This window comes from Octopus sinensis, linkage group LG3 (genome assembly GCF_006345805.1).
Source record: "Octopus sinensis linkage group LG3, ASM634580v1, whole genome shotgun sequence".
Classification (NCBI taxonomy): Eukaryota; Metazoa; Mollusca; class Cephalopoda; order Octopoda; family Octopodidae; genus Octopus; species Octopus sinensis.
In genome coordinates, this window is record NC_042999.1 from 54,760,075 (window position 1) to 54,778,686 (window position 18,612).

Genomic DNA, 18,612 nt, shown 5'->3' on the forward strand with positions numbered 1-18,612 from the left:
GAGGTTTGTACTGTCTGTCAAGTCACCAAGGTTGTAGAATATTTCTGAAGTTTCCAGTTGTTTCTTCAGGTTGGGTGGTATTGAACCCAATGCTCCAATGACAATATGGACAACCTTTATGTTTGACTCTCGTGACATCCACATCTTGGCGATCCTAATTCTCAGGTCTCCATACTTATCAATCTTTTCTCTTCATGATATTATTATTTTCTTCTTCCTCTAATTTTGTTTTCATTTCTTGCGGAAGCACTCACTGCCCTCTGCCAGTCGGCGAAAGGGTAGGTGGAAATTACTCGCAATATATATATATATAAATCTACTGGTGTGTAATATAAAGTAATATATAGAAACCTAGTGGTGCGTAAGAGCGATGACGTTTTCGGGGAAACTCTTGGCGTCGACGAAGATGAACTTAGCTGGTCTACTTCGGAGGAATTTCGGGCCCGGTACAATCATAGACAACTTCCAGAAATCCTTGGCCTGACAGTGCTACAAGGCAGAGCAGGCAGGGTTCCTCTGTTTAATGGCTGTGACGAAAGAGGATTGTTCGGTGGACGATGCTGAAAGGTTTGAGCAAAGACTCCTTCCTCTTCGGTCAAGCCCTCAGTGATATTTCTAAGTTCCACTTGGAAAGGAAAGTGAGGATGAAGAGGGAAGATCTACGTTTTGAAATTTTTGAAAAGATGGGTGACGGTGGTAAAAACGGTCCTTTGCTAAATATGCGCATGCAGATTGGAGAGCATGAGAGAGGGTTAATCCGGGTTCTGTAGGGTTCCTTGGTTGACCCTAGTCGGGGTTTCTTCATCAGGACTGCATCATTTGCGTCATTACACGCTTTGTATACTTCTATCGAATTTCACAGTAATTTTTTTCCATTTCTTTCTAGCCATTTTTTATGTATATTGTTGCCTGTTCTTGTGATGTTTCCCTCATCTATGCCCTTATAGCTGATAAAAGAAATTATTATTGTTATTGTTGTTATTTACATCCAGGTGGGCCCAGATCGAACCAACCAATGAAGGTTTCATATGGAACATGTAATTTTCAATAATATTGACTAACGGGACCCGTGAATATTCCACGGAATTGATAGTAAACCTATTGGGTTGTTTCTTAAAACTTTATCCAAAAAGCCTGAAAGCGTAGCCTGTGTTGTGTCTGTATCAAAAGATAGTCGCTCGTCTGCTTTTCATTGAAAAGTGAAGGAAATTGGAATACGATGATTACATAATACACTTTATATACTTTATGCACAATTTTATGGACTTAATACACAGCACTCATAAAATAAATATTCACTCTTATTTTTCCATTTCCCCCATAAACAGAAAAAATACATTTTAAAATTTACATGGTCACAGTTTGATATCTAGAAAACAAAACAAGGGTAAAAATTTAATGCAACATGGCATACTCTGAAAACCACTTCGTTGGTAACTTATAAGCCAAGGCGATGGGTCAGAGACAATACACATTTCAATTTGCGTACTCCTTTCAATTCAATACTTCTTTGCAGACTAAGGTCTTCGACTAAGTTCTCCCTCTTCTTTCCCCCTGCTTGTCAGTGTTGATGACTTTAACCCTCATACTACATAATTTGTGAGCCCTTGAGAATGCAACAAACACATAGCTGACTATGGCCTAATACAGGTTCAGGCAAGAACTGCCCCACTTTATCAAATGTTTGCCCTTATGATTTATTGGTAGTCATTGCATATGACAGGCGAACGGGAAACTGGTTTCTTTCTAAAGTGAATGGCAAGTTAGGAATGAGCATGCGCTAAGTGATAGGTAATATAAACTTAGTTCAATTTTTTAAAAAATCACTTTTCACTATGTACTCACCATCTCCACCTCCAACATCATCATCTCTCTCTCTATCTCTCTCCCTCTCTCTTTCTTTAATCTCACCATCAGAACATCACCCCTCTGCTAATATTATATTTCTTACTCCCTTGTGTTTTACTACCTTCAACTAACTTTTTTAACACGTAATAAATATTACGTCCCCCTTCTCTCCATCTTTTCTCTCTCCCTCTTTTTCTTTCCCTCTCTTTCTGCTTCACTCTTTGCCATATCCTCTTTTTCTCTCTCCCTCTTTCTCCCTTTTTTCTCTAATCACGTGAAACTGTTACCGACGGGCTAAGTAACGTAATGACAAGCAGAATTATTATAAGATATTTATTTAGTGTATCCCAGAACTACATTACTCAATGGGCCGCTAGTCGTTTTATATTAATGTTTTTTTTAGGAAAGTTATTTGACTGCTTTGATACCTGTACTCTGTAAGTCTTTAGCCACACACCCATCACATTTCAATGGTACTCTATTTCACTGTACTTCATTAATGTACATAATTAGTTCATTATCCTCAATTATTACTAATTGACCCGATCCGTTTTTGTTTAACACCAAGTCAACCCTGAACCGACAGACCTATAATCAAAGACTTTCCAGATTATGAATATTCCATCTTTTTATTCACATAAATACATCAAGAACTTCAATTTCTAGTGTCAACCGCCTTTTTTTAATGTTAAAAGGTATGGTTTGAATTCGGGGAGATGTAGCTGCTATATCCAGCAAATCGTGCAACCGCTTATAGGCTACACCTCTTCATTTTTAACTCGAGTCAGCGTCCGTGTGTATCAATGTGATTGTTATTTTTTTAATTTAATTCTGCATCAAGCGCATGCGTGACTTGTTTGGTAAGAAGTTTGCATCCCAACGTCATCGTTCCGGGTATTCAGTCCTACTCGTTGCACCTTGAGCAAGTTTCGACAAGACTTCCTTTTGTACCTTCCACTCAAATAAAAATCCCTTTTTTTATTTTTTTTTTACACAAACCCCTATTTTCGGCTACGGAGAATACGAATCTGCAAAAAAATTGGCAAAAATGGGCATTTTGAAATCATCCCACCCCCACCCACCCAATTTCTTCATTTTTTTTTTTTTTACTTTTTTCAGATTTTTTTCTTCAAGCTTTGCGGAAAAATACGGAGATTATGATTCTGAAAAAAATTTCCAAAATTTTTTGTAGTTGGGGTTTTAAGGTTTGGGGAAAAAGTCGAAAATGAAGAAATTAGGTGGGGAAGCCGATTTTTGACAATTTTCAGGAATCTTCGTATCCGAAAACGGGAAGTTTTTGGCAAAAAAAAAGGTGGGGAGAATGGGGGGGGGGAGGAAGTCTTTCCCAAGTTTCTTCTACTATAGCCTTTTGAGTGGATTTGGTTGACGGAAACTGAAAAGAAGCCCGTCGAGATTGTGTGTGTATGTGTGTGTGTGTGTGTGTGTATATATATATATGTGTGTGTGTGTTATTGGTGTGTTTACGTCCCCGTAACTTTCGGCAGAAGTCACCGATAGAATAAGGACCAGGTTTTACAAAAAAAAAATGAATAAATAAATAAATAAAAGTATTAGGATCGGTTCGTTTGCTTAAAATTCATCAAGGCGATACCCCAGCATGGCCGCAGTCTAACGACTGAAACAAGTAGAAAAATATAAAAGATTACGATTATATAACACTAGCGATGTGGACAGACATCTCTATTGTATTAAAACAAGGACACTTTAACATTTATCAACACACACACCCTGAGGAGGGGGTGTGTGCGTTGCGAGCTCTGACATTGGAGACGAATCTAATAATACTTCTACTACAGCTGTATTCCTTAATACTTTTGCTCTGGTTTCGGTGTGAAGTCATCACCTTCTTTTCATTCTCCTCCTCTCTCTCTCTCTCTTTCCGCCTCCTCTTTCTCCTCTAGCAACCACCTCGCAGTCAGCTGGCAGCAACGTTTGGAGAACGAACAAAAAAAAAGAAAAAAAGAAAGAAAAAAAAACCTACGTTGGGCTGTTTTCGGTCTGGTTTGGTTGGAACCACCTGTGGATCACATGCTTCTACTTCTCATCTCGTCAGTGAAACTTAAGTGGGACATATTTAGAGGCGCATATACAACCATTTGTAAATATGGCGTACGTATATATATATATATATATATATATACACACGCGCACAGATGTGTGCGTAATGTACACACCAACATCAGACATATATATATACTCTTTATTCTTTTACTTGTTTCAGTCATTTGACTGCGGCCGTGCTGGAGCACCGCCTTTAGTCGAGCAACTCGACCCCGGGACTTATTCTTTGTAAGCCCAGTACTTATTCTATCGGTCTCTTTTGCCGAACCGCTAAGTGACGGGGACATAAACACACTAGCATCGGTTGTCAAGCAATGCTAGGGAGACAAACACAGACACAAACAAACATATATATATATATATATATATATATATATTATATATACATATATACGACGGGCTTCTTTCAGTTTTCGTCTACCAAATCCACTCACAAGGCTTTGGTCGGCCCGAAGCTATAGTGGTAAACACTTGCCCAAGGTGCCACGCAGTAGGGCTGAACTGGGGACCATGTGGTTGGTAGGCAAGCTACTTACCACACAGCCACTCCTGCGCCTGGTATATATATATATATATATATATATATATATATATATATATATATGTGTGTGCGTGTATGACATGATGTGATATGACAGTGTGACAGTTACACAAATTTGTATATTTCTGTATTCGTTTAATTAAATGGGTTTTCTTTCGTTTTGACTCGAATGCTATAAACATACTACTCGGTAATTTCCATGAGCATTTGTCGTCTTGTCAACTGTCAGCTGCATGGACAGAGAAAGCTAATGGGTTGTACGTGTGTGTGTGAGAGAGAGAGAGAGAGAGAGAGAGAGAGAGAGAGAGAGAGAGAAAGTCTCTGTGCATGATAATGTTATAATCGTATAATGTGCAATGTGATAATGTGCAAATCGTATATGAGCGTTTTCCATAACGTGTCTGTCAATAACATGTTTAGTGAGCGCACACACACACCCAGTCATATATACCCGTCTTCCCTTCTCTGGATCTTTCCTTTTCCTATGTTTCTGACAAAGAGCTCCGCTCGAAACGTTAAACCCTCCTTCTTCCCTTCCTTCTTGAGCGTCCAATAATACTATATTTGTTCCACGTCCTCGCGTTGTTGTTTTCTCTTTGTGCTTTGTGTTTTCATGTTTGGATTAACTATATATATATATATACATAAATGAAATATTCACAGTAAATAAACAACGACAGATAAAAAATAAACATGTGCGTATACAACCTATTTCTTTATTACCCACAAGGGGCTAAACACAAGGGGCTAAACTGCTACTTAATTTATCGACCCTTAAAGGATGAAAGGCAAAGTCGACCTCGGCGGAATTTGAACTCAGAACGTAAGGCTAGACGAAATACGGCTACGCATTTCGCCCGGCGTGCTAACGTTTCTGCCAGCTTACCGTATACAACCGGACGGGTGACAGGCACTGAGGGTCCCTACATCTTCATCAGTTATCAACCGAATGATAATACTCAGTTTTGCACCATTAATGATGTGTGTAACACACACACACACACACACATATATATATAATGAGAGAGGGAGAGAGAGAAATACTGCGTTTATGGTGTACTTGATCTTGGATCGCTCTCCTATCACAACTGCTATTAAACACTCTCTCTCTATCTATCTCTCACTCACTCACTCGCCCACTCATATTACTGCAGCGCATATTATTACTAAGGCGGCGAGCAGGCAGAAACGTTAGCACGCCCGGCGAAATGCGTAGCCGTATTTCGTCTGCCCTTACGTTCTGAGTTCAAATTCTGCCGAGGTCGACTTTGCCTTTCATCCTTTCGGGGGTTCGATTAAATAAGTACCAGTTACGCACTGGGGTCGATGTAATTGACTTGATCCGTTTGTTTGTCCCCTCTGTGTTTAGCCCTGTGTGGGTAGTAAAGAAATAGGTATTTCGTCTGCCGCTACGTTCTGAGTTCAAATTCCGCCGGGGTCGATTAAACAAGTACCAGTTATGCACTGGGGTCGACTTACTCCCTCCCCGCAAATTTCCGGCCTTGTACCTATAATAGAAAGGATTATTATTATTTATTATTATTATTATTATTCCTATGACGCTCATTCGTTTTTATTCCATGCTTCTTTCTTCTCATGCGAATCACTAAAACACATCTACCACACTACTGGCTCTTACTTGCTTACACACACACACACACACACATATATGATGGGCTTCTTTCAGTTTCCGCCAACCAAATCCAAGGCTTTGGTCAGTTCAAGGCTATGGTAGATGACGCCCAAGGTGCTGCAATGTGAAACTGAACCCGTAACTATGTGGTTGGGATGTGAACTGCTTACCACACAACTTCGCCCGCGCCTACATACCTCTTGTGTATAATATATACATTGTGTGTGTGTGTGTGTGTGTGTGTGTGTGTGTGTGTGTGAATTAGTCACTATAAACCCAATATTGTTCTACATGTTATCTGAGGTAATTGGAGAAGCAGTTTATTGTAGAGAATTCCCTGGAGTGTCTTTTGAAAACTCTTGTAGTCTACCCCCCACTGTGCCGGCCGGGAGTATTACCCGATTCAAGCTACCTCTATCAGACCCCACCGCCCTTATTGAACCTATACGATTACATAGTATGACTAGACTGCCGTTGTAGTGCTACTTCTGTTTACTACTACTACTACTACGACACACACACACACACACACTTATAGGCTTACATGAGACATACACGCGCACACAAACGTATACGGGTTTACAGGGAGGTTCACACATTAACATATCGATACATATACTCGCACCTTTTTTTGTTCATCTTCCTTTGAATCCTAAGAAGGTCTTGTGGATTTTTGCAGACCCTAATATCGCGATCATTTGTGGTGCATTAATTAAGGAGCTGCATTCTCCCCCCCCCACCCCTCAAGACCTCAAGTTCAGCCTGACGGGTTGGTGTGTATCCTATTGCTCTAATAACAACAGATATGAAGCTGAAAGTATATCTTGGGAACTTGATTTGCAAATTCCTTATCAATGGTCCATAGACGTCGCCTTTCTCGTTTCTTATCACAGCATTGGTGGTATGCATGTATGTGTATCGCTTTGTTCGTTATCATAAGGCCAGGGGAAAAGAATGTTGCGAAATGCCGATTACAGCCGTGGAAATATGGGATGCGATGACGAGTTGCACGGGGTGCAAATCGCCTGATTTGGACAGTCTGCTCTCTAAGCTTTACTTCTATATGCCAGACTTGTTTTGCGGCTTTTTGGCAGATATCTACTACAAGTAGCAGCAAAACGGGAGAATTCCCAATTCTGTGAGTCGAGTAGCGGTGGCACATAGTTCGATCCCGTAGGGCGGTATGTGGGAAAACTCAAATCTCATTGTGAGTGAAATTGGGTAGAGTAACTATGGAAACCCGTCTGAAGTTCGAAGGTCCCTACAATATCACTGTGTCTTGATCCGTCTTGCCTGAATATATTTTCTTAAAAGTTCACCTGTTCGTGGAATACATGGCGTATTCAGAGAAGGATCCGATCGAAGGATCGATAATACAATCCATACAACGATCAGTTGATCGAACACTTTCAATGCACATCATCGAAACTAATCGAGGATCTATTTATGTTTTGTGTGTGTGTGTGTGTGTGTGTGTGTGTGTGCGCGCACGTGCCTGTTTATTTCTCTGTTGAAGGTTGCAGTATTGCGGTAATGTATCCAAAACAGTAGTTCCCAACCCATTTATTTAAATGCTTATCCTTATATATATATATATTATATATATATATATATATATATATATATATATATACTCTTACTCTTTTACTTGTTTCAGTCATTTGACTGCGGCCATGCTGGAGCACCGCCTTTAAGTCGATCAAATCGACTCCAGGACTTATTCTTTGTAAGCCTAGTACTTATTCTATCGGTCTCTTTTGCCGAACCGCTAAGTTACGGGGAAGCAAACACACCAGCATCGGTTGTTGGGGGGACAAACACAGACACACACACAAACACACATACATATATATATACATATATACGACGGACTTCTTTCAGTTTCCGTCTACCAAACCCACTCACAAGGCTTTGGTCAGCCCGAGGCTATAGTAGAAGACACTGACCCAAGGTGCCACGCAGTGGGGGACTGAACCCGAAACCATGTGGTTGGTAAGCCAGCTACTTACCACACAGCCACTCCTGCGCCTATTCATGTATATATAACCCAAGCTCATCAAAAAGAAGACTATAGTGACTGTTTGGTGGTGTGCTGGTAGATTCATCCACTATAACTTCTTAAAACTCGGAAAAACCATTAATGCAGGAACACATTGCCATGAAATTGCCAAAATGAGCGAAAAACTGCTACTCTTCCGTCCCAGACTGGTCAACAGAAGAGGGCCAATCATTCTTCATGACAATGCTCGACCACAAGTTTTACTAATGACGCTCCAGAAGTTGAGTGAATTTGGCTACGAAGTTCTTCCCCACCCAGCTTTCTCCGCAGACTTTTCTCCTAACGCCTACCACTTTTCCAAGTACCTTGATGGTTTCCTGTGAGGGAAGGAGTTCAAAAAATCAAACCAATTATGAAAGTGCACTCAAAGAGTTCGTTCAGCTCCAGAAGACCAGATTTTTACGTTACCGGAATAAACAAACTTGTAATTCGTTGGCAAAAATGCCTTGATTGTAATGGTACTTACGAGTACTTCGATGAATACAATTTCCGAATTGTTGAAATATATTGTGTTGAATTTCATGTTTCAAAACGTTGCTTGCATTTTACTCAGCCTGCTACTTCTGTTTTCTTTCCTGTTTATGGCTCTTTTACTGTTCGCTTTTCTGTCTTTTTGTATTTTATTCTGTGAATCGAGTATTATCATAATAGCTGTATATTGGCCTGCAATGCTGTTGTAGCAGCATTGCAGCCCCCACTCTACCTCAAGGAAGACTGTCTGTAATATTTATTTATTGACAGCAAGTTGTTGCATGCATAGATTAACATTGTGACCACCTCCTAAGACAGTGCTGATGGAGGGGAGCATGTGATACCAACCATGTTATCGTTAAACGTATATTTGTGAAAATTTTTCCAACATAATTCTTTACCAGAAGACAATGGATAATTAACTTTAATATTTTAATTATTTTTACAGCGAAACATTTATCTGTTATCACCACCACCACCACCAACATCATGTATGTATATATGTGTGTGTGTGTGTGTGTATAATGAGAAGGTGTGTGTGCATATATGTATGTATTTGTGTGTGTGTGTGTGCGCGCGCGTACGTATATGCGCGTGTATGTATCATACATACATAGTCTAACTTCGTTGTAATGAACTGTCCTTCTTTCGCCATTCAACCACTAATATATTCCACAAAACCATTCTCTTTCACGAGGTTCCCACAAACCTTAACGCCTGACACAATAGTTACAAGATTAAAATTATCGCGAAAAGATAATCGTTTCTTTTTTTTCTTTTGTTTGTTTTTTTGTATTTATTTTCTTGAAAGCTATTGTGTCTGCTCAGGATTCTTGAAAAGCATTTAAAAAATAAAATAAATACGTATTTCATGGGTGGATGCTCGCAGAACAACAGCGGGAATCCAAACAATGATGTAGATATTCATTCTTAAAACGTTCTAGCAAATTCGAACGTGAATATACTGATCGCTGTTGTTTTTCCTCTTCGGAGAGCACTTCCTCCCTTTATTCCAGTGACTCTCAACCTTTGGTTCTTATTTTATTCTACTGAACCTCCGTAATTATTCGATGAATATAAAAATCCTGTGGTATTTTTAAAATTTGATATTGTTAGGAATTGTATAAAAAAAAAACTAAAATCTTTTGTCTATTGTAAAAGTATAAACAATTCATTGCAGATAAATTTTAATTACAGAATCTTATGTTGACTCCTGGGGGCCAGATGGAACCCGATTCAGAACAACTGTTTTAGAGGATATTTGTTCATAACATGACTCACCGGTGTAAGGGGGCTTTTGAGATGACATAATGTTTCGACCTTGTGTATCTCATCAAGTAAAAGCCATCTTGGAATGATGAATTTAATAAAAGCTTGTTTATACAAATCAGCTGACAAATATTTTAGACACCGCGGTATTTCGACCATATTATGTGTCTCCCCAATTAAGGCTATTCCATCGAACTGATGAATCGGACAAGAGCACGAGTTCATGTTTATAGAAATCAGTCAACGAATGCGAAATGGCAGCAACATCTGACAAATGAATGTCTTTATGGAGGCCTGCCGGAAGTTAGCGAAAAGATCAAGCAAAGATGGTTACGTCTGTCTGGTCTCTGGAAGCATTCAAATTAGTTCTCGTCAAGCCCATTTCTTGGTGACGTAAGAAGAAAACGTCGTCATACTTACATCGACAAATTGATTGTAAACACCAACATGGGCTGTATGTATCCAGGATCTCGAGGTTGTGATGATGAACCAAGAAGTGTGGCGGGTGAACTTTGTTACTGCGGCCCTGATTGGAACCCGGCCATAAAAATAATAGACGAATTATTTTCTAATGCATACTAATATCTGCCAGACTGATCATTTACGGAGTGCACACACTGACAGGCCGAACAATAGGGTATCTGTTACAGAAACCTTTATTTTAAATTTTACTCAAAAGCTATTTCTTTGTACGTGTTGGTAAATCGTTTAGCTTTTCTTCAAATCTTGGCTTTTCTTGGTCCAATACCAGGATTATTGTAAAGACTGACTTAACTAAAACTTAGATCATATCAACACGGTACCAGATAATCGATTAGATATCAATAGTAAAATGTAGCAGCAACACGTGGTCGATTTAGAATTGACGAAGTTGTGGTAAAGATCTCTCTCTCTCTCTCTCTCTCAAATTAGATGACCAACTTAGTTACCAGGGACCTTATCTTCTCATTGAATTTTCTACATAGCGACAACGTTGACCAACATAGCAACGACAAGCTTGAATTAAATGAGATACGTCACATTAGGGTGTGAGGTAGCGAGGGAGGGAAGAGAGAAACCTGTTTAGACGAAAATCCACATTGTAGCGTTTATCAACGATGAAGTGTGGCCGTTGCTGACAGTAACTCACCTGTCTGCTTTGCTAAATAGATATTTGATTAACACTGTCATTGCTTTGAATACAGGTGACAAGGACGGACGGTGCGGTGGGCAGTGATACGAGTTGAGTCTAGATAAATAAACTTGGAAAGGTATTTATTTGAGAGATCAAAAGAAACAAAGTTAGAGAGAGAGTGTGTGAGAGAGAGAGGGAGGGGGGTAGAGAATGGGTCTTTTCGTTTTGTTTTAAGGAAATCTTTCAAAGGGTTTGCTGTCCATCTCTTTAGTTCATTTCCTATAGAATCGGGCTGTTAATGTTTCAATGAAAAATATCATTCCTCAACCCCCTTTTTTTAGGTCCTTTTGTAACTGCCTTGGCCCACCTAGCAAGTAGGGAGCGGGGCGAGTTCTATTTTGTTGTGGCAAAAAGGTTACTTACAAGTCTTGAAATAGCAAAACCCATTTCGAGTGACATTAACCCGCCTTTAGTTTGTCCTCTGGCTCTGTCTGTACCGTAACTATAATGTCAAGAACGTTTCAATCAGTAAAACACACAAATGTCCTAACACTTCGGCTAAACATTTACACCAATCAACTCCAACAACAAAAATGTGATGTCAGCGCCACCTACTGTCTTTTCATTCTCATATTATTTGTTTATTGACTGAACACACCAACACTATACAACTTTCGCTCTGGGATCCAGTTCACCTGTCGCTTCATCACACACATGCACACACCCATTTGATAAAGCGTGGGGCAGGCGTGGCTGTGTGGTATAAGAAGTTTGCTTCCCAACCACATGGTTCAGGGTTCATTCCCATTGTCTGGCACCTTGGACAAATAATTTTTTCTTCTAAAGCGTCGGGCAGACCAAAGCCATGCAAGTGGATTTGGTAGATGGAAACTGAAAGAAACCCATCGTGTCTGTAAATGTGTGTGTGTGTTTTGGTCCACCACAACTACTTGACAACCGGTGCTGGTGTGGTTACGTCCTCGCAACATTAGCCGCTCAACAAAAACAAGCGATAGAATAAGTACCAAGCTGAAGAAATAAAAATGCTGGGGTCGATTCATTGGACTAAAAATACTTCAAGGCGGTGCCCTAGTATGGTCACAGTCTAATGAATGAAACAAGTAAAAGATAGAGGATATACACATGCGTATTTGATTAACACCCACAAATAGAAACAGAAACCTGCACATACATAAATATATACACACAGATTAGGAAGGAAGGAAGCACTCCGTCGGTTACGACGACGAGGGTTCCGGTTGATCCGATCAACGGAACAGCCTGCTCGTGAAATTAACGTGTAAGTGGCTGAGCACTCCACAGACACGTGTACCCTTAACGTAGTTCTCGGGGATATTCAGCGTGACACAGAGAGTGACAAGGCCGGCCCTTTGAAATACAGGTACAACAGAAACAGGAAGTAAGAGTGAGAGAAAGTTATGGTGAAAGAGTACAGCAGGGATCACCACCATCCCTGTCGGAGCCTCGTGGAGCTTTAGGTGTTTTCGCTCAATAAACACTCACAACGCCCGGTCTGGGAATCGAAACCGCGATCCTATGACCGCGAATCCGCTGCCCTAACCACTGGGCCATTGCGCCTCCACTCACACAGATTAAACACGCATATATATACATATATACAGAGACGTATCCGGGTTTTAAAAAGTCAGTTAAAAAAAAGTCACGGTAATAAAGTCACATGAGTTTTGTCCGGGGTGGAGTTGTCCTTGGGGGATTTTGTCCGGATCCCATAAATTGTGACATTTTTCCTCTGACTTTTTGTTTCCTAGCCAAAATTGTGACTTTATTACTTTTTTCCGGTCACCACAGAGACAAACATACTCATATAAACACACATTCGCGCATAAAGTTCTTGAAAACGGTTTGTACAAATCTTATGGTAAAATGTCTGTTCGAAATGAAAGGAAAGGTGAGTTCTTGGGTTTCAGAAAGGGAGGAACTTTCTTCAAAGAGTCGCCCTATTTAAACCGTCTGAATTCACTTCTCATAACACAATCTTATCTTATCTTCGCCATTTGTATCAGAAAACCTTGAAACAATTTTCTTCCATTGTTTCTCAGCTACTTTCAGTGGAGAGTGAGCGCTATCTCTGGCAGTTTAGAATATAACGGGCGGGCGTACATGCATACGTACGTACGTACATACACACACACACACACATACATACACACATACATACATACATACATACATACATACGTGTTTGTCTGTGTGCTTGTGTGTGTGAAGACGCGTGGCCTAGTGTTTAAGGTGCTGCCTTTATGATGTGGCAATCGCTAGTTCGATTCCCAGACCGGGCGGCTCGTTGTGTTCTTGAGCAAAACCCTTCATTTCCCGTTGCTCCAGTCCACTCAGCTGTAAATAGGCCACCCTCCAACGGAATAATAGCCTTCCGATCAGGGGGAATGTTGCCCTGCTCACTTAGCCAGTGGTTTGGCATCATTCAATAGCTAAAGGGACGCGAAGTGCATTGTAACCAGCGATGTCTACAAACTTCCGATAGCCTGGTCGATTACGTGACATATAAAATAGCGCAAAACAAATTTTATAAACAAATTTGGCTCTACTTTCAGTATTGGGTCTTCTTCGAATAAATGTTCTGTTAGTAAATTATTTATTGGGTGTTATGTGCATCTGTGTTGGTATATATTCTTCTATCCTTTTATGTGTTTCAGTTATTTAACTGCGGCCATGCTATAGCACCGCTTTTAGTCGAACAACTTGACCCAGGTCTTATTTTTTCTATGCCTAATACTTATTCTATCGGTCTCTTTAGCCGAACAGCTACGTTACGGGGACGTAAACACACCAACATCGGTTGTCAAGCAATGGTGGAGGGGTACAAATACAGACACAAATACATGCATATGTGTGTGTGTGTGTGTGTATCTGACAGGCTTCTTTCAGTTTCCGTCTACTAAATCTCACAAGGCTTTGGTCGGGCCGAGGCTATAGTAGAAGACACTTGCCCATGGTGCCACGCAGTGGTTTATAAGCAAGCTACTTATCACACAGCCACGCCTGCGCTTATGTATATGTGTGTTTAGGTCACTGTATGTGTTGGTGTGTGTGACGATTCGGGTGCGTTAGGTGAACATATCTAATCGGAACCAGTCCGTCCGCCAAAGCTGACAATTCCTAATGCGCCAGCGGCGTGGAACTGACTCTCACAAGGACATTCATCTGAGGAAGTCTAAATATGTTATCATTCCTCATTAACCTTCTGTCAGTTGCTTTTTCCTACTGTTTATATTATTTAATTCTCCTGGTTTCTCGTGAATCTTATTTTTTCTTGACTCTCTTTTATTTGTCAAATGGGAAATTTTCCGTATGTTTATAAAAACTAGGAAATTTCACTTTATACATTAATTACCGTTTGGGTCCATTGGACCCTCGAATTAAATTCAGACAATACTCTTGACATTCATAACAGAATAAAAGCAGTATCAAATATTATTTTCCGAGATATTTATCAGATATAAAATAGATAAAATTGTATTCAATTTATTTGCTGAATTTTAGATAAAACAGGAAAAATTATGAAAATATTCCTGTAAATTTGTGTGGTATTGCATCACCTTCAATCTGCTAGGTTATAGGTTGATGCAATATTTCTATGTGATGACGCGATTCTTACAATATATTGCATCATCTTTCAGGAGTGTACAAATATGTGACAGAGCAATATCTGCCTTTAGTCTGCTATCAAGTTTCATGTACTTCAGTTGTGTTTTCCAATATGCCTACACAATGAAATCTTGAGTGAAGACCAAATATCGCAAAGATTATTGGAATTAGATGAAGAATGCAAAGAAGATAGTAGTGATTCCTTTTATTGCTCTGAAGATGACGGTGAAAATGATTGTGTGCTTTACAGCTTAAGCTCTGTATCATCAGATGATGAAGATACTCAAAAACAATTATCTGCAAGCCACCCAATTATGAATGAGCAATATGTTTCTAGAGACAGACAAGAAGTTTGGCATTTTAATCCTCTTACTCAAGCAACAGTAAGAACTTGATCTTGCAATATTGTGCGCCAAGAATGTGGACCATCCCGTTTTACTAAGAGGTCTTGCGGTACCATTGAAACATCTTTTACTATCTTTATGCGCCAGAATCTTCTTGAAGCAATTTGTAAATGGACAAACGTTGAAGGTCAGATTGTTTACAATGACAAATGGGAGGAAATTGATCACTCTGAACTAAAGAAATTTATTGGGCTGATTATTTTTATAAGTGTTTATAAATCTAAACATGTGCTTGTGCCACGTAAAAAGCACTTTGCAGAATGGTTGGTGTTAGGAAGGACATCCAGCCCTAAAATCCCTGCCAAAACAGACACAGTCGCCTAGGGTAGTTTTTCTACCTGGCTGGCTCCTGTCAACCGTCCTACCCATGCATAGAAGATGGACGTTAAACGATGATGCTTGATGGCAGAAACGTTAGCACGTCGGGCGAAATGCTTAGCGTATTTCGTCTGTCTTTACGTTCTGAGTTCAAATTCCGCCGAGGTCGACTTTGCCTTTCATGCTTTCGGGGTCGATAAATTAAGTACCAGTTGTGTACTAGGGTCGATCTAATCGACTGGCCCTCTCCCCCAAAAAACATTTCGGGCCTTTGCCTAGAGTAGAAAAAAATTATCGTTGTTGTTGTTGTATTAAAAATTTGTTGAAATATTTTGCGTAAGGTAGAAATAGAGCCAATTTATTGCACTTGAATTTTAGCAGCAAAATCTTCCATGGACCCTGATTGGGAATCACTGGTTTAAGGGGCTGATTAAGGTGTGTGATTGAACGGATCCAAAGACAAAGAGTCGCCAGTCTCACCTAACGTCCTCTCATTGTTTCTAAGCAGCAGCAGTAGCAGTAGTAGTAGTAGTAGTAATAGTAGTAGTATTGACAGCAACAATTCATACTATTGTTGTAACGATTTTGGTTTGATGTCATTATCTACAATAACCTTTCAGAAAAGAAGCTTGCTTTTATCTTATCACCGCCTCTGGTTTCTATTTATTTCAACCGCAATCTATAAACCACACCTCTCCTTCACAGATTACTCTTTCAGATAGCGTGAAACACCTGTGCTTGAGTTGTATTGTCTCCTCGCAGATGGCTCCTGGGATTACTTTATATTTTTGGCCTTTGTCATATTTCAATAGAAGACAGTTATCTTATATCTTTCGTTTCTTTCAGTCATTGGTCTACGGCCATACTGGGGCACCGCCTTATCGGGTTTTAGGTGAACAAATAATTACCCCAATAATTACTTTTTTTAAAATCTGGTAATATTCTATCGTTCCTTTGGGCAAACCGTTAAGTAACGGGGACGTAAACAAACCAACATCGGTGGCCAAGTGGTAGTATGAACAAACGTGCGCGCGCACACACATGATGGGCTTCCACAGTTTCTGTCTATCAAAATCACTCAGAAGGCATTGGTCGGTCCAGGGCTGTTTTAGAAGGTGCCATACGGTGGGACTGAACCGGAAACCACGCGGTTGCAAAACAAGCTTCTGAACCACTCAGCCATGACTGCACCTAATTAAATAATAATGAATTAATTGATTATTAATTTCGTTTATCGAGGCACGAATAAAGATGTAGAGTCGTTGTTGTTAAGCCCCAGGTCAGTCCTTATCCAGCAGACTATGATCAAAGATGCCCCAACCATTGACCATTCCAACTGTGCATCCAGAATGTAGGCATAATGTATCTAGGACTACATTGTCCTATGTGCTTTGATATTTGAAGGAGGTTTGCCTGCAGCTTATAGCAGATCGAGGGATCTGTCAGGGGCCCTATTGTCGATAGAATACAAAGTGGGAGTCAGTGTTTTGGGAGTGACTTTTTGTTGAGTAGATTTTTTAAATGAAGGTACTTCTTGAGATGTAGGTCGGATGGGATTGAAATGTGGGCCAAGGTTTTTGGGTGAATAATGATAGAGAGATGTTCAGTCCCTGATCAGTTCTGAAGAAAATTTTTGATTAAAGACAATCTGTGGCTGTGGAATCTTTTTCCATGTACAGCGTTACTCGGAAAACCAACAAAAGCATCGTTTTAGAGGCTCGTTTTTCTTTTGTTTTGTTTTTCTTTCAGTTCCTCTATGAATCATATGAAATACATTGAGGTAGATTCTTTTCCACAATTGGATGCCTTTCCTATCGCTTACCCTCACCTCTTTCCAAGCAAGATAATCCGCCCCCTCCCCCCGCTATGGCCTGATATCTTTTCTATGGAAGAACAGAAACGAATAACATCGCTTGTACGACAGTGACATCCCTTAACAACCGTTACTCAGTGTCAAGATAAAGAGTCACAATCCTCCACACACACATACACATACACACATCAAAAGTGGTGTGTTTACTCCAGGGATCGGCAAAGTGGTCAATACTAACCCCAATACTGACCCCTGGTGGGTTATCCGAAGGATTTGAGGATCTTTTCGATTTGACCGACAGTTTTTAAAATTAATTTCCACGTAACTAAACACTTTTAAACTTCGTATACTGGTAGAATGTGTTTATAAAACATCTTTTTCTCTTGGCTTTATTGAGAAAATTCTATAGTTTGTAAGATATTTGTTGGTGTTTTTCTTCAATTTCTGCAATTTCAACCAATCAATGACGTGTATTGGGGTGAAAACATTCTGTGCCGTATGAATATGTCCCTCGTTTAAGAAACAGATTGGGTTTATTTACATTTCTGAAGAAAAAAAACACCCTTCTCTCCACCCCTAACCCTAACCCTAAAACAGATTGAAATGCAATAGATCGATACTAGGGTCATATTTATCGGTGACAATTTCATATGACACCGCTAGAAAAAACTGCCGTTCAAACTGAAAAGATCCGGATTTGATAAACACTTTAAAGGATTTTGAATATTAAGGAAGCTGAACCATTAGGAAACTGAATCCAGAAGAGCATGGGTAATTTGAGGCCAAAATTCATTAATTTCCTGCCAGATATAGATGCAATTGTCGTTAGGGTTGTTCTGCGGAGGTGACTGGTTCAGTTAATGAATGAAAATGTGTTTCTTGAGCTGCACGAAGAAGTAACTGAACAATACTCGTGAACATTTAACAGATTTTGTTATTGTACGAACTGCGTTGGTCTTTTATAAATAACAACGGCAATAATTGGTCATTTGGGTGAACAGAATGGAGTACGTGAAGCAGGAGCACACACGAAAACGAAAAGTGTCGCTAAAGAGGTCACAGATGTGTGACGAAAGATTTCTGGACAATGGACATGAGTAGAATAAGAACAGTAATAAACGAATGCATTTGGAAGAGCAGAATGAAGTAACTGGAGCAAGGACACACAAGAAAACGAAAAGTGTCGCTGAAGAGGCCACAGATGTGTGACGAAAGATTTCTGGACAATGGACATGAGTAGAATAAGAATAGTAATAAACGAGTGCATTTGGAAGAGCAGAATGAAGTAACTGGAGCAAGGACACACAAGAAAACGAAAAGTGTCGCTGAAGAGGCCACGGATGTGTGACGAAAGATTTCTGGACAATGGACATGAGTAGAATAAGAGCAGTAATAAACGAGTGAATAATAAA

General features: G+C 39.9%; 1 long non-coding RNA gene across 1 annotated transcript; it reads right to left on the reverse strand.

The window, feature by feature from the left end:
• Positions 1-2,963: 2,963 nt before the first annotated feature.
• Positions 2,964-15,294, reverse strand: LOC118762451. The gene is made up of 3 exons (XR_004998205.1): positions 15,211-15,294; positions 6,278-6,281; positions 2,964-2,975 (listed from the first exon to the last, which is right to left on the reverse strand). It is a non-coding gene; the product is annotated as an uncharacterized LOC118762451 (long non-coding RNA).
• Positions 15,295-18,612: the final 3,318 nt, after the last annotated feature.